Raw genomic sequence first — 14,919 nt, forward strand, 5'->3', positions numbered from 1 at the left:
ATGCATTATTAAGTGTGAAATAGGTTAAAATGAGTGCTTTCTCATTTTTATCTCAGTCCAACATCAGCATGCTGGGCATTTACACAAACATGTCCCGTAATCATCTGAAAATAAACACAACTCCTCCAGTTTTATCTGAACTTTGCTAGCCTTCCTATACACCCCGCCCCCAACTACATTTCTCAATCTGAAAACTTGAGTGTTATCCTGAAATTCATTTTTTTCTTTGGCTATCACACTCAAACGGCATGCACAAGAGCACACACACATCTGGTAATCAAGTTACAAGGCAGCATCTTTTGACACTTTTTCCTAAGGTCCTGCTGAGTCATGTGCAGCCTCACATAATAAGAAAAGAGGAAAGAGTAAGGATTCCGAGGGCAGCACTAACAAGAATCAAGCATGGGTAAGTTGGGGAAACAGAACAATGTTTGCAAAACAATCAAACCTCCTCAAAGGAAATCATACGGAAACATACCCACCAAGTACTTTTATACCAATGCATCTATTCCAGAAGGAAAAAAAAAAAAAAAAGAAAAAGAAAAAAAATGAAATCAAATGGTTGGCTCAGTTATTTCAGTTATACTTCAAGAGCTTATAAAAAATGAAAATTCAGGGCCCTGGGTGGCTCAGTCAGTTGAGTGGTGATTTCAGCTCAAGTCAGGATCTGAGGGCCCTGGGATCAATTATATAATTGATTGTAATTATATGAGAATGCCAGCAATATCACCAATTCAGGCAAAGTATAACTCAGAGGAAGTTTGGACTGAGATCATTGCTCCTCCATGAGCCATTTCTCTAGAGATACCTTTCCAAATCAAAGACTCATTCGATATGCCTGTTTATTATCACAATCTAATAATGTTCTGTGTTAGCTTGTGGATTAAGACTGTTATAATCTGCATTGACATCTTTAATCAAGTTGCCTATGTTATTGATTGTTTAATGATAAAACTATTTCCTTACTTGCATGAGAAATTTAAAATCATGGTTGAAGACGGCTATTTCTCTCTCAACTGTGCTTACCTAAGAATGCCAACTTCAATCTGATCATGGAATGGAATGTAACTGGAATTTTGAGTTTGTGGAAGCAAGAACTGGAGAAGGATTCTCTCCATGTCAATATTAACTTTTTATATTCTAAGGATTTCTTAGTTCTCTGTTCTAGCCATACAGTCACAGAGGACAATGTTGACAGTTCACTGGCTAGGCAACTGGGAACTAGCCATTCTATTTTAGGGAGAGGGGGGTGTCAATAAATTATGTCCACTAATATAATATTATATGTTAACTATCTGGAATTAAAATACAAACTTTAAATTAAATTAAAAAATAAAATAAAAATAATAAATTGTAAACATCCTAAACATTTAGGATTTAAATACCCTAAATCAGCTAATGGATACTTAAGATATCTAGAGTTGAAGGGACTCTCTAATTGGGCAGTTGGGGGAACATTATGAACTACTGTCATAGGCAATTGAAAGTCTCCAAGTGAGACTCAAATTATTGGCTGCTATTATTTAGATGATTACCTTCCTCAGTTACTATTAAAGAAAATACAGACCACCATTTCTGTTCTTCATCTAAAACAATGTTCTTTCTCAACTATAGACATTTTCACTTGCTATTCCCCAGGGTGACAATATCTGATGTACTTCTGACTTTACCTGCTCTCTTGCCTTCCTGTGACTTCCCCTAATCTATTGGATTTTATTTCCTTTAAAAACATTACACCCCATATTTCTGTAGGGCATGGACAGACTTAGCACTTTCTCACAGACAGTCAGCCAAATTCTTCTAACAGCTCTTAGTGTGAACAAACAATAATGAATAGTGTGCTAAAATGATACCGATCAGCACAATAAGTAGATGAGTTGATGAACATATAGAGCTTTTTCTCTTCCTTTCTATTCTTAAATAGAATCCTTTCCCTTCTTAAATTAATCCTAAAGCCTTTACATGCAGCACAAACATTTATGGGTTAGTAAATGGAGATGGTGTGTATGGAATGGAGTGGCAGTGGTCCAGAACAAGTCGTTGGTGCCTAAGCACAACACAGAAGGCATCTGTGTGGAAGGCCAGCCCCAGGGGAGATGTCAGATACCGGGTGGGAAAAGGGGATATGCTTACCTAAGAAAAAGCCATCACTCAATACTGAAGCCCAAGCTGTGTCAACAGGGAGTCTATGCAAGGGAAGAAGTGCAATGGAGATACTAGTTTGTATACATATAGATATTAAATCAAATTAATATATTGAGGATGATGGGAGGCAGGCTCTAATTGTAGAAAAGGCGATTTTTACAAATATGGAAAACAAATAAAACCTATAGTGAACCCTATGGTAATGAGGTGGAGTTGGAATTACTGGTAGAAATACACACGTGCATATACACAGTCATACATGCATACATGTATGTAGTTATATGTAGAAAATATAAAATATAAATCTAATAAACATGTTTTATACATATCAATAAGAGAAATCAACAGACCATATGTGTACTATCTGCATGCATATGTGTACACACACACACACATTCTCTACTTTCCCCCACTAATAGGGTCAGAGAACAATGATACAATAAGGAATTATAAAGAAATTGGATCTTCTAAATATCACACACTACTAAAAAGAAACAGGAATCCTTGGAGAAATCATTGTTTTCAAGCAAAATACAAGATAAGCCAAGAAATCTTCACCTACCAAAAAAAAAAAAAAAAATACTCAAAGAATGACAGGATACAATAATCTGCTTCTTAATGGGTTCCCAACCAGTCAAGTCTAAATAAGTGATAGTGATGAATTAGAAGCCACTGAATAAAATAGGGAATCAGGAACCTAAACAGATATAAAAAAATACATGAATAAAAAAAATAAATGGATAAATAAATAAAGCAGCTCCTGCTTGGCTCTATGAGCTTATTACATGGTTTGACGGTACTTCCCACAAAACACTTAATAATTCCTAAGGAAAAACACCAAAGGATGTATAAAGGATCCTCTCAATAACTGTGTAAAATCGCTGGTGAAACATATATAATATGCCTATTTCAGGAATCTTGGTAAACACACTTTAATCAAGCAGTAAAATGAAACCATAAGTAGTGGGGCAAACAAAAACTCCTAAGCCATTCAATAGAATGTACTGAGAAAAACAAAGCATTAAGACTTTGATTTTACTTCCAATGATATATCGTCGAGACCTAATTATGAGAGCCAATCCGAATTGAAGGACATTCTGCAAAATAACTAGCTTGTAATCCTCAAAAGGTTGTGAAGGTCAAAGATTGAGGAACTGTTTTAGGTTGAAGGAGACTAAGGAAATATAATAACTAAAAACACTACTTGACTCTGACCTGGATCCTCTGAGAATTAAATGAAAGCAATACATCTGTGTCAAATTCTTGATTTTGGATGGTTGCATCATTGTCATGTAGGAAGCAAACCCTAAAACATTTAGGGATGAAGGGATATGTGGGCAGCAATGTACACACTCAGTTGGTACAGGAAACTAAAATGAAGTTATTTGTACCATACTTGTAATTTTTTTAAAGATTTTAGCTATTTATTCACAAGAGACACACAGAGAGAGAGAGAAGCAGAGACACAGACAGAGGGAGAAGCAGGCTCCATGCAGGGAGCCCAACATGGGATTCGATCCCAGGACTCCAGAATCATGCCCTGAGCCAAAGGCAGACGTTTAACTGCTGAGCTACCCAGGCATCCCCATACTTGTAACTTTTCTGTAAATTTGTGATTGTTTCTACACCAAAGAAACTAAGTAATTCAAAGGTGAGGAGAGAAATGAAAACAAGATAATCAAGAAATAAGTATATGGTATGCCAGTTTGATAGCACCACTCAATCTTGTTTGTGCCTCTACAGATCCACTTACCACATCACAAGGAACATATCTGTGTAAGGACTACTCTCCTGCAATCTACTCTAGGATATATATTTATAGCCTCACTGCTTAAAATGGTTCACACCCATGCTTGAATAGATAATTGGATTTTAAATAACCTACCTTGTTTGCCTTCATTTTTTTCCACAAAAGAGGAAAGTTCATATATCTATTAAAGAAGTTGCAAAAACTTGAAACAACTTTCAGTGCAGAGCACAACACATATGCAAGCCACCAATGCAAAGAGTAACACATTGCTTTCTTAGAATTATTCAGAAAATTCTTTCCAAATCTCACAAGTCTTCAAGAAAATAGCTGCGTGTATCCCTGAAAACGGTTTCTTGAAAAGGAGTCAAACATAATAAAAGAATCCCTCAGCTTGTAAACCATACTGAGAATTCTCTAAAGGGAAGCTTGTTTCAGTGGGGTCATACCCATCAGATCATGTCCCCACTCTGTTCGTCCTTTGGCTAAGGGGAAAAATAAACGTTATTGAAACAGGTGACTGTTAAGATTCCTACTTTACTGTTTATGATCCTATTCCTTGTTTATCCTGTTCAAAACTGAGGCAGCCAGAGCTCACACTGACTAGAATTCATGTACACAGGGAAAATGCCCACTTGCCTCTTGAACATCAAATAATCTCATGGCATGACTTTAACATAAACAATTTAATAAGAGCCAAATGTACATTGGGTTATTTGGATAAAACTATCTCTAGAACGTGTTTTTTCTTAACACTATATGTGAAATGTCAAAGCATCCAGAGACCAAGGTAACCCCACCTTTGCTTCCTATCGCATGTTTCTCCTTGCAACTAAACACGGTTTGATATTTTCAAGATTGAACCAAGTTTCCTGTCTTTATTTTGTGCCTGTTGCTAATTTTTAACTTAAACGTTGTAATATCCTGCTTTACACTCTGCAGCTTCAGTGGGTTGAGGCAAGATTCGCTGGCTTTAAACTCTTTTCACAACTAATTTTGAGTTCTATTTCAGTTTTCCCCACCCCCACCCCCACCTCCTGCATTATCTCTTCTCATTTCCATGGACTATTTTATTCCAAGATTCTGTGTAATATTAAATTACAATAATAGCAATCAAAGTCATGGGGAGCTAAAGGATTTTCGATTGCAGCCCATGCTTGGCTCTCAATAGCAGGGCAGAAGGAGAGCCTGAAAAGCACAACAATTCAGAGAACTTGCCAGCAGACCCCATTGTCCTTTCAGTTTCTAATGACACTGAAGTACTTCCATGATTAAAATTTAAAGGCTTCCCAGTAACCAAGTAATTTGCCCAAAACTCCTTATCTAGCACTCACCAAGAAGACTCTGATTTTAATATACTATTAATCAAGCTCCAGCCAAGTTTACCACTGATACTTTCAATTACAGAGAGACTAGCTTCATCTCTCTCAGTGTGTATATATGAGGGGAATTTTTTTTTTCTGATTAGTCAGTTACCCAGCAATGAAAGAAACTGCAAACCTGGTTTAGACACACATTACTAAGGCATTAGTTATAGTTTTGATAACAACGAACCAAAATATTATAAACTATTTTAAACTATTAATTGTTTTTGAGAATGATTACAAGTCTGAATTCCTTGGTGTTCACTAACAGAGAGCTATTACTATTATAAAACACTCATGCGTTCATTAAGACCCATGCAGACACATACTTTAAAGATATAAAAATCAAATAAGAAATTTATTTCAAAAAAAATAATGAAGATATGCAAAGATTTATCTATGTTTGTTTCAGGCTTGTTCATAATGCCGAATATTTAGATCAATGTAAATATTCAAAATAGAAAATTGATTATACAAATTATGGATCATTCTTCCAAATAACTGAATAATATAACAGTAGCTTTATACAACTTTTTTTTTTTAATATGGGAAATATGTGTCCTATATTAAGTAGGAGAAAAAGCCAGTTTGTTAAAATTCATGCAAATGCACAAAAACCCTGTCTATATACTCATCTACATATGACCAGTACTTATGTTTGGGTGATTATGAGTCCAATTTATTTTCTTAATTCTGCATTTTCAAATATACATTCAAATACACATTCTTTTGTGACTAGTTAAATGACATTAATTCATCTCATTCCATACATAAGAATTCATCTACATAGCCAAGGAATAATGGAAAATATGTGTCCCCTTTTTTTCTTCAGTATTTATATAGTACCATAAACAATTATTACACCAAATTTTATAATTCTTTAGAAAAAAATATGGATAGCATTTGTATTACATTGTACGTTTGTGACAAAAATGTAGACAGTGTACATGCAGCTTGGGGAATGATTAAGATGATTACTAAATTACCTTGGTCAATTAGTCAAAATAATAAGATTATTATTATTTTACTTTCCTGTATAATTTTTTATTTTCTTTCTGGGAAGGTTATTTTTCATTTACCTAAAGCCAAGGAATAGTAATATATTTAATACAAATTATAAGATGACTTCAAACAATAAGTAACTATATGGCAGTATTTGCTGGTGAAAATAAGAAAAGATGAAAATAAAAATTGAATTTTCATAGCTTGAGCTAGAAAAAATATAGTTACATACTATCTTATTTATGGTTTAATGTAAATTAAGTTTTAATTACTTATATCTACTAATGATCCACACAGTAATACAGAAGAAAAATACATTTTCTGTAAAGAATTTTAGTCAAAGAAATGAGCAACTCCTAATTCTGGAGGCACAGGGTCTATGCTAAGTTGAAATAACAGTATTATTGTTATTTATTTACAAAATCAGGTTTTTATAGGAAAAAGTTATTCATCAATATGTTACCGATAATAGTTTATATTTGTATGGATTTTATAAAGCTCTTTTAAACAATTAAATGCAACTAAATCTCAAAAAATAATAATTGAACTTCATATTAATAAATATTTTACAAATGAGAAAATTGTGCATCAAATGCTACATGAGAAAATGTTCAACTTTACTAATAATGAGAGATAAGCAAATAAGCAGATTATCTTTTTAAACCTATAATATTAAACAATTATTTTGTTATTATTTTGATGATAACATATGACACTGTTGGAGATGTGGTAGTCTTAGTTTTCTCAAATTTCTAGGGAAAAGTACAACTATTCTGGAAAGAAATTAAGAAATGTGTACCAAATGTCAAAGTATTCACATCATTTGAACAGTCTCACTTCTGAGATTGAAGCCTAAAGAATTTGACTGAAATAAAGGAAAAGTTTATGAGTAAAGATGTCCATTGCTTTATTATTTATAACTAAAAGATACAATTTAATGTGTAGCAATAGCAAAAATAGGCAATGAAATTTCAACACTATATCTATTAAAATTATATTAACAATTCTTTTTAATTGCAAGAAAGATTTTCACATTATATTACTTCTTATAATATGGTGACATTTAAAAAATATAGAAGATAGGAATAAAATAAATCAAAATGTTAACTATAGTTATTTTGTAAAAGGGGTATTAACAGTGATTTTTAAATATTCTTTATTCTAGTTTTTAGATTCTTATCAGTGAGTAAATGTTGCTTCTTTAAACAGGAGAAAATATAACTAATTGCGCTTTAAAACTTTGAATGTCACCTAAATATCCACTGGATTTATCTTACCTTGAGCTTGACTTATCACTATTTATTCAATTGAAATCCTCCAAAGCATTTTACTTTAAAGATGACTGAGACCAACATAGAGATAAGTAACATTTTTTACAAATGACAATTTAAAAGATTTCAAATACTTTGTTTTTGCCATTAATGTTAGATTTGTGGAAATTATATTTGGGGAAATTTTAATTCCATTATGGAGCAAAAACAGTCATTGAGAAATAATCCTTTTGCAGTTTTAGACATCCGTGATTTTAATCTTTATGATTATAATGATTACCCAAATAGTGATCAGTAACTTTGAATTTTAAAAATAATCTGCAGGAGAAATTCATCAGCCCTATCTCACATAGACCCACTTTTAATATCTATGCTGAGACAGGTTATCTAAATGAATTTCATTTTTTTTAATTCTCTTTTCTAAAAGCTATGGTCTGAGAGTAACAATTTCCTTTTATACTTAAATAATGATAATAAGATGGAGTGACATATTTTAACCAAATATAAATATGCTGTTCATGTGAACATATTTAAAACCTATACAAGCATAACTTTCAATATATGTGAATGCATTTCATCGAATACTTCCTAGGCCTTTTCTAAACTAATGCTATCCAAAGTGAAGAAATACTTATTTTTTGGTAAGCTTTTATTTGACATTATAACAGCATACAACCACCTGCATACATTAGATAAAAAATCCTCAGTGATTAAAATGCCAGTGATTAAAAATGCCAAGAAAACAAATAGATTCAAATTACACAAAAACATAAAATCACAGGTAGTTTGGACCACTTCTAAAGAAAAGAATTTACAAAGAATTGCAAATTTTATAATTGTTATTTCCCAGTGTTGTTTGTTTTCTTCTTTAAGATACTGGTAACTTCATATTAAGACCACAAAATAGATCTCTACTCATTCAGAGGTGATTGAATTATGAACCTTTCACTTAAGTCTTTTTTTAGCCTGACCTTTAAATTTTAATAACCACATATTTAACATTTTAAAATACTCTCCATCTCTAACTTCTAAGAGGGGTAGAGGATTATTAGAAGGTACCAAATGAAGCCACAAATGTGTTTTATATCTACATTGTATGTCAACTAATTACACAAAGATATACACAAGTATTGAGTAAATAAAAGTGAGTATCTATGACCTGAGAAGTAGTAAAAATTGGCTAACTAATTTCTGTTTCATAATGAAAACTCATTTCTTATTTTGCATATGTACTCGATTAAGACATATTCAAGTTGGATATTTCATGAAAAATTTGAACCCTATCAAATAAACCTTCACTAGTATGCAGGTTTACTCTTCACTAAGGGGATTCTCAAGTTTCAGAGTGCTAAGTAAATCTTACAATAGAATATTTAAGCGATTGTCTATAGTTTAAAATAGTGTTGAGCTTCACTCTGCATTACCTTCCCACAAAATGCACAGCATTAACCAATTCTTTTCTGTCAACTAGCAATTTTTGGCAGATCCCTTTTGCATGATTCATGAAGGACCAGTAAAAGGCTAATTGTTCAAATTAATTTGCGTAAATGACTAAGCAAGAGATAACAAAATTACATCTGCACTTGTTTGGCAAAGATTCAATAGCAGCGGCCCTGTACTGCCAGCTGCTTCCAGACAACACTCTTGCAGAAATTAAAAGCTACAAATATTAATTAATACACTTTTTTGGTACGTTAATTTGCACTGAAAGGTTCCGGAGTGCAAAACTGCTGAGAAGATGAACCATGATAATTAGAATTAATGGGATGGATGCATGTTTTTTGCAGCTGAAGTTTTAAAAACCCATGAATGGAACTGGGAACTTGAAACTGACATTCCCATAAATCTCTATGATAATGCAGCTATTAGTATTAGAAGGATTAAGTACTATGGCTCCAGAGTTATCCATCACATGACACATTATATCCCATCTGTCATTGCAGTAGCTAAGACATGATAGCCGTCCTTGAGGAAGCTGTGTGAAAAGCTTTGGGAATTCAAGGAATTGTAGTGATGACTGTCAGACTACAAAATGAATAGCTCAAATCTCTGACTTCTAAACAGGAATAATAGCCAGCACTCTGTATTTGTCAGCTTAGTACTTTACAAATACTCTAACTCTCATAATTGTATTTAAGTTTAGTTAGGCAATCTGAATCATATAGATAGATGAGAATGGAAAAAATGAGTAGTACAATATCACAGATTTTATCTTTAATTCGTGTATTACCTTAGGACTCTGAGTTCCCTATAGGACAGTTTTTACATAATAGTATTATTAATTATACATAGAAACATCTTGGGAAAATCTTACTGTTGACGTATAAGTCAAAATACTGAAGTCATTCCTGATACAATGTGACTAAGAAGTGAAAATTCAATGCTAGCAAACACTGGACCTTCAGTTTTATCCACTAATTTAAAACTTTTATGTAGCTCATTCTTAGCAATAAAGAGAACATGCCCTTTTCAACACAGAATTCACAAATATTGGTAATGTATGCTATACAACTACATATATATATATATATAGTACTCTATATATATGCGAATATATATATATTCACATGCACGCGTATATGGAGAAATTTTATTTTTTCTGCTTAAAAAAACATTTAAAAATGAAATTTACATAGCTTCCAGAATAAATGCAAACACTTATTTCATTTAATTATTTTGTACTTAAAAAGAACACAGTGTCTTAAAGCTGAAAGGTAATTGTTTTATAGCATTCTCATTTGGATCATTTAGCAGCGTCTAGGAATGTGGCAGCCATCCTGGAGTACTGTATGAGAGATTATGGGTAAGTCAAAGGAGTTTCAAGATTTAAATAAATAGGAAAATTCTGGGGCAGCCCAGGTGTCTCAGCGGTTGAGCATCTGCCTTTGGCCCAGGGTGTGATCCCAGAGTCCTAGGATAGAGTCCCATGTTGGGCTCCCTGCATGAGGCCTGCTTCTCCCTCTGCTTGTGTCTCTGCCTCTCTATCTCTCTATCATGAATAAATAAATAAAACCTTAAAAAAAAAAGAATGTCAAAGAACATTAAATAATTTATTCCGTGGGGGGGAAAGTCACACAATAATAGTTTAAGTAGCTGAGGACTTATTGCACTAAAGAGACTATAGATTTGATTTTACAGAGCATGTCTCAGTGACAACACTGATGAAACCTGGTGAATACTTTTAAACATATTTAGAAGACATTTTTCAGGGGGTGAAGCAGAACTTAGTCATTTGCTTGCTCTATCACAATAAAAAACTTTGAAATACTTTTCCCTAAGAAGATAGTTTCTATCTACAAAAATAACAATCTCAGTTATATTAGATAATATATTTTTAGATTTAAAAGGCCAAATGATAGAATGAAAGTTTTTTTGTTGGAATGGAGAAGGCAACATGTTAAGGCGTTCTCTACTTGACTGAAAAAATCCACGCAACACCCCTAGAATGCTACCGCAGGATGCTCATTCGTACTGCCCAACATGACTTCCCTCGACTATTTACTCAGTTTGCTACTTTAGGCTTAGAAATATGCCCAGTCCACAATCTTTGTTGCTTATCAGGATTCATGTCTCATATCAAAATTCTTGAAAAATGTAAACGTTATAAAATACTTCTTTGGAAATTCAATAGGCTTATTTTTTTCCCCTACAAAGTAGTTTTTATAAGCCCTTTAGTTGTATACTTCTTAAACTGTCAAAATGTATGCTATTTTCTAATTTCTAGATTCAAATGTATATTTTTAAAATACTTCACTAATTTCAGTTTTGTTTGATTTTAAGATGTATCTAAATCTAACATTCATAGTGATTTCAGGTACTTTTCAGAGTAGTTAAAACTTTTTTATCAGATGGCACAAAATATTTTTCAGTTGGTAATATGTTTCTACACATATACATAATTTCAGAACTATGTAGGCTCTGTTGGTTTCTGCTTTGTAGGTGCCAGGTTAGCACAGTGCCTGATATAAATTTGTCATTTTATCAGGACAGAATTATTGGTCCTTGTCTAAACTAATGATATTGCCTGAAAAAAAAATGTTAGCTATCTCTATTATCACCTTATTTGTAAATAAATATTTCAAGAAATAGCACATATCAGATGCAACAACAACCCGATATGAAGAGACCCCTATTTCCAGAAAAATACACATATTTATACAAAGAAACCAAGTACCACGTTGACATTTTATTTCCTTTGGGTAAAGTGACAAAAATTGAGAGCAAATATCTCTTTAACCAAATAAATGTAATTAAAATACACAAAATAGGTACTTTTTTAAATGGTTAAATTCCTATCATTAGTATCCAATTTCCATTTTATTTTTAATGCCCAATGAAGAAATAGTTCATATATAAAACTAAGATTATTTTTGTCACAAAAATCTTAAGGCAGTAGGACAATTTTCCTGAACATATTTTTTTGAACATATTTTTATATCATAGTTTTATAAATCAAATACACATACACAGCTTTACTCAACTTGGAAGATCATATACAATAAAATCTCTAAGGTGAGGAGTTGCAAGAGGGGTCAATATATGACCCCAAAATATGCCAGTCTGGCATGTGGATTATTTGAGTTGAAGGCAATCAGGACTCAGTTGATGCAAGAAGAACTTTTACCATTCCCTTAACTATTTAAAGGAATTTAGATAGGAGGACTTGCTCAGAGAGCTCTGAATGCCCTATTTGTATGGCAGGGCAAACATCTAACTACCAACATCCATTCTTTCTATTGTCCTTTGAATTTCCTTCCTCCTCTTTAAAGCTCTAGGCTCTGATCCTATTTATTAGTTCAGGATGGCATATAAACCTCAACTGCCCAATATGCCTTTGTGTCTTATTATCTCTCTGAGGCCCCATAAAATGTAATTAAATTTGTTTTTATTCTATTAATCTGTCCTATGTTAATTTGATTATTAGATTAGCCAAAGAATCAAGATAGGTATATTAAAAATATTCCTCCCTAATAGATGCTATTCACAAATAGGCATAGTATACAGTTTCCTGGCCTAATGACTTCCACACAAAACTTCATTGTTTTTTATCAAAGAAAAGGAATGATACCTATTCCACCAGCACATTTCTTCCACCTAAAATGCAAATCAAAGCCATAATGAAATACTATCTCGCACTAATTAGAATGACTAGTATCAAAAAAAAAAAAAAAAAAAAAAAAACAAGAAATAACATGTGTTTCCAAAGATGTGGAGAAAGGAGAACCTTTGTGCACCGTTGATGGAAATGTAAATTGGAAAACACTAGCTAGGTTCCTTAAAAAACTCTAAGTAGAAGTAGCATCTATCCAGTAATTCTACTCTGGGTATTTACCTAAAGAAAACAAAAATACTAATTTGAAAAGACCTATGTATCCCAATGTTTATCACCATGTTATTTATAATAGCCATGATGTAGAAGCAACCATTGACAGAGTAATAAACAAAATATAGTATATATACACAATGGATGATTACTCAGCCATAAAAAAGAAAGAAATCTTGCCACGCGTGCCATGGATGAGCCTAAAGGGTATTACGCTAAATAAAATAAGTCACACAGAGAAAGACAAATACCATATGACTTCACTTATATGTGGTCTCTAAAAAACAAAATAAACGACAATAAAAAAGAAAAACAGACTAATAATATAGAGAACAAACTAGAGGTTGCCAGAAGGGAGGGAGGTGATGAGATTGGTGAAAAAGGTGAAGGGGTTTAAGAGGTATCAAATTTTAGTAACAAAACAAATAAGTCAGAGGGATAAAAAAGAACGGCGTGGGGGGGATATAGTCAATAATATTGAAATAGCTTTGAATGGTGACAGATGGTAACTACACTTATGATGACATTTAGCAATGTATATAATTGCGGAATCACTATGTTGTACATCTAAAACTAATATTATCAACTCTACTTCAATCTAAAACAAAATAAATAAATAAAATGCTTTCTGAACAAATTTTTGCCTTTTGAAGGACTCAGCTTTAAAAGAACAATGCATATCTTATATCAATGACACAACTTCTATTAGCTGTCCTACAGAAAGTAATCTTTCTGACTTATTCCCTCTTACCCTCTGTACAATATATACCCAATAAACTATATGCTTCACTTTGGGGTATTTTATTTTATTTTATTTTATTATTTTATTTTATTTTATTTTATTTTATTTTATTTTATTTAGTGATTATTTAAATAATTTGTTCTATTTTCCATCAGTCCTACTATTATGCTGCCATAATAAATTAGGTTATAATTTCTTCAGAGACAGGGTCTCATACTCATATGATCTCATACTTCTGAATATCCATCATAATCCTTACTGTCACTTGTTTGGATTTGACTTATTCAGCATTTGGAAAGGCTTCAAAGCTCACAATGACCAACCCCCTTCTCTGGAAATTTCTCTCACTAAAAGCTGCCCTACTCTCACTAGCACATAAGCACAACTGTAATACAGAAATTTATTTCTCATGCTTAAGTAGGCACCATAGTCAACAAGAAAATCAGACTTTTTCCCCCCTCAGAAATTTAAAATGTGTGTGTTTTGTTTGGTTATTACAAAGCCACTATTAATACTTTGGGGTGAGTCCCACAGGACTACAAAACACTCCCAGGAGGGACCCAGAAGGAGAGAGTCTTTCTGAGGGGAAGGAAGCACTGAGACTCAAGAAAAAGGGAAGCCATTGGTAGTAGAACCTGTGACTGCTACAGGAGGACATGCCAGTATGGTGTGACACAGGCTGAGGACAAAAAGGTTAGATGGAAAGCCACAAAGCTACTTGGCTTCCTCCTTCTTCTCATTTGTATTTTTCTGCTCTTTGTCATGACCTCAGAGCCCCTCTCCTCGCCAGCGGCAGTAGAAAGCCAATCACGTCAGAAAAATATGGAACATTTCATGAATTGGCAGGTCATCTTTGTGCAGGAGCCAGGCTAATCTCTGTGTCATTAGAAATTGGACATTTGTAACTGAGGGGACAAATTTCTAGAAAATCTTTAAAACTGTGTCAATTTTACTACAGTGACAGTGTTTTAAACAGAATGTCTGTGAAAGCTTCTAGCTGAGGTTTCTTATCTGGATTCTTGGTTTTTCACATACTTACTGCATTCTACAAGTTGGTTACCGTTGTGCAGGATTTTTGTTTGTTTTTAGCTATGTATCCAGTTACTTATAATTCTAAGAAACCTAACTTATATATATATAGCACTGTATTCACTGGAGTCAGCATCATAAAAGAAAACCCTGAAGTTAGAACTGAGGCTTCAAAATAAGGAATATGGTCTTTACGACAAATTTTAACAGAAAAAAAATAATAATTTCTTATAAAATTCCTTTCTATAAATGAATAAACATACCCACTTTGCTATATATAGATATCCTAGGACCAA

At 32.9% G+C, this 14,919-nt stretch overlaps 1 pseudogene; it reads right to left on the reverse strand.

Moving 5' to 3' along the window:
• Positions 1-14,410: 14,410 nt before the first annotated feature.
• LOC112926903 (U6 spliceosomal RNA) lies at positions 14,411-14,509 on the reverse strand (annotated as a pseudogene).
• Between the last annotated feature and the right edge of the window lie 410 nt (positions 14,510-14,919).

Source organism: Vulpes vulpes, chromosome 5 (assembly GCF_048418805.1).
Source record: "Vulpes vulpes isolate BD-2025 chromosome 5, VulVul3, whole genome shotgun sequence".
NCBI lineage: Eukaryota > Metazoa > Chordata > Mammalia > Carnivora > Canidae > Vulpes > Vulpes vulpes.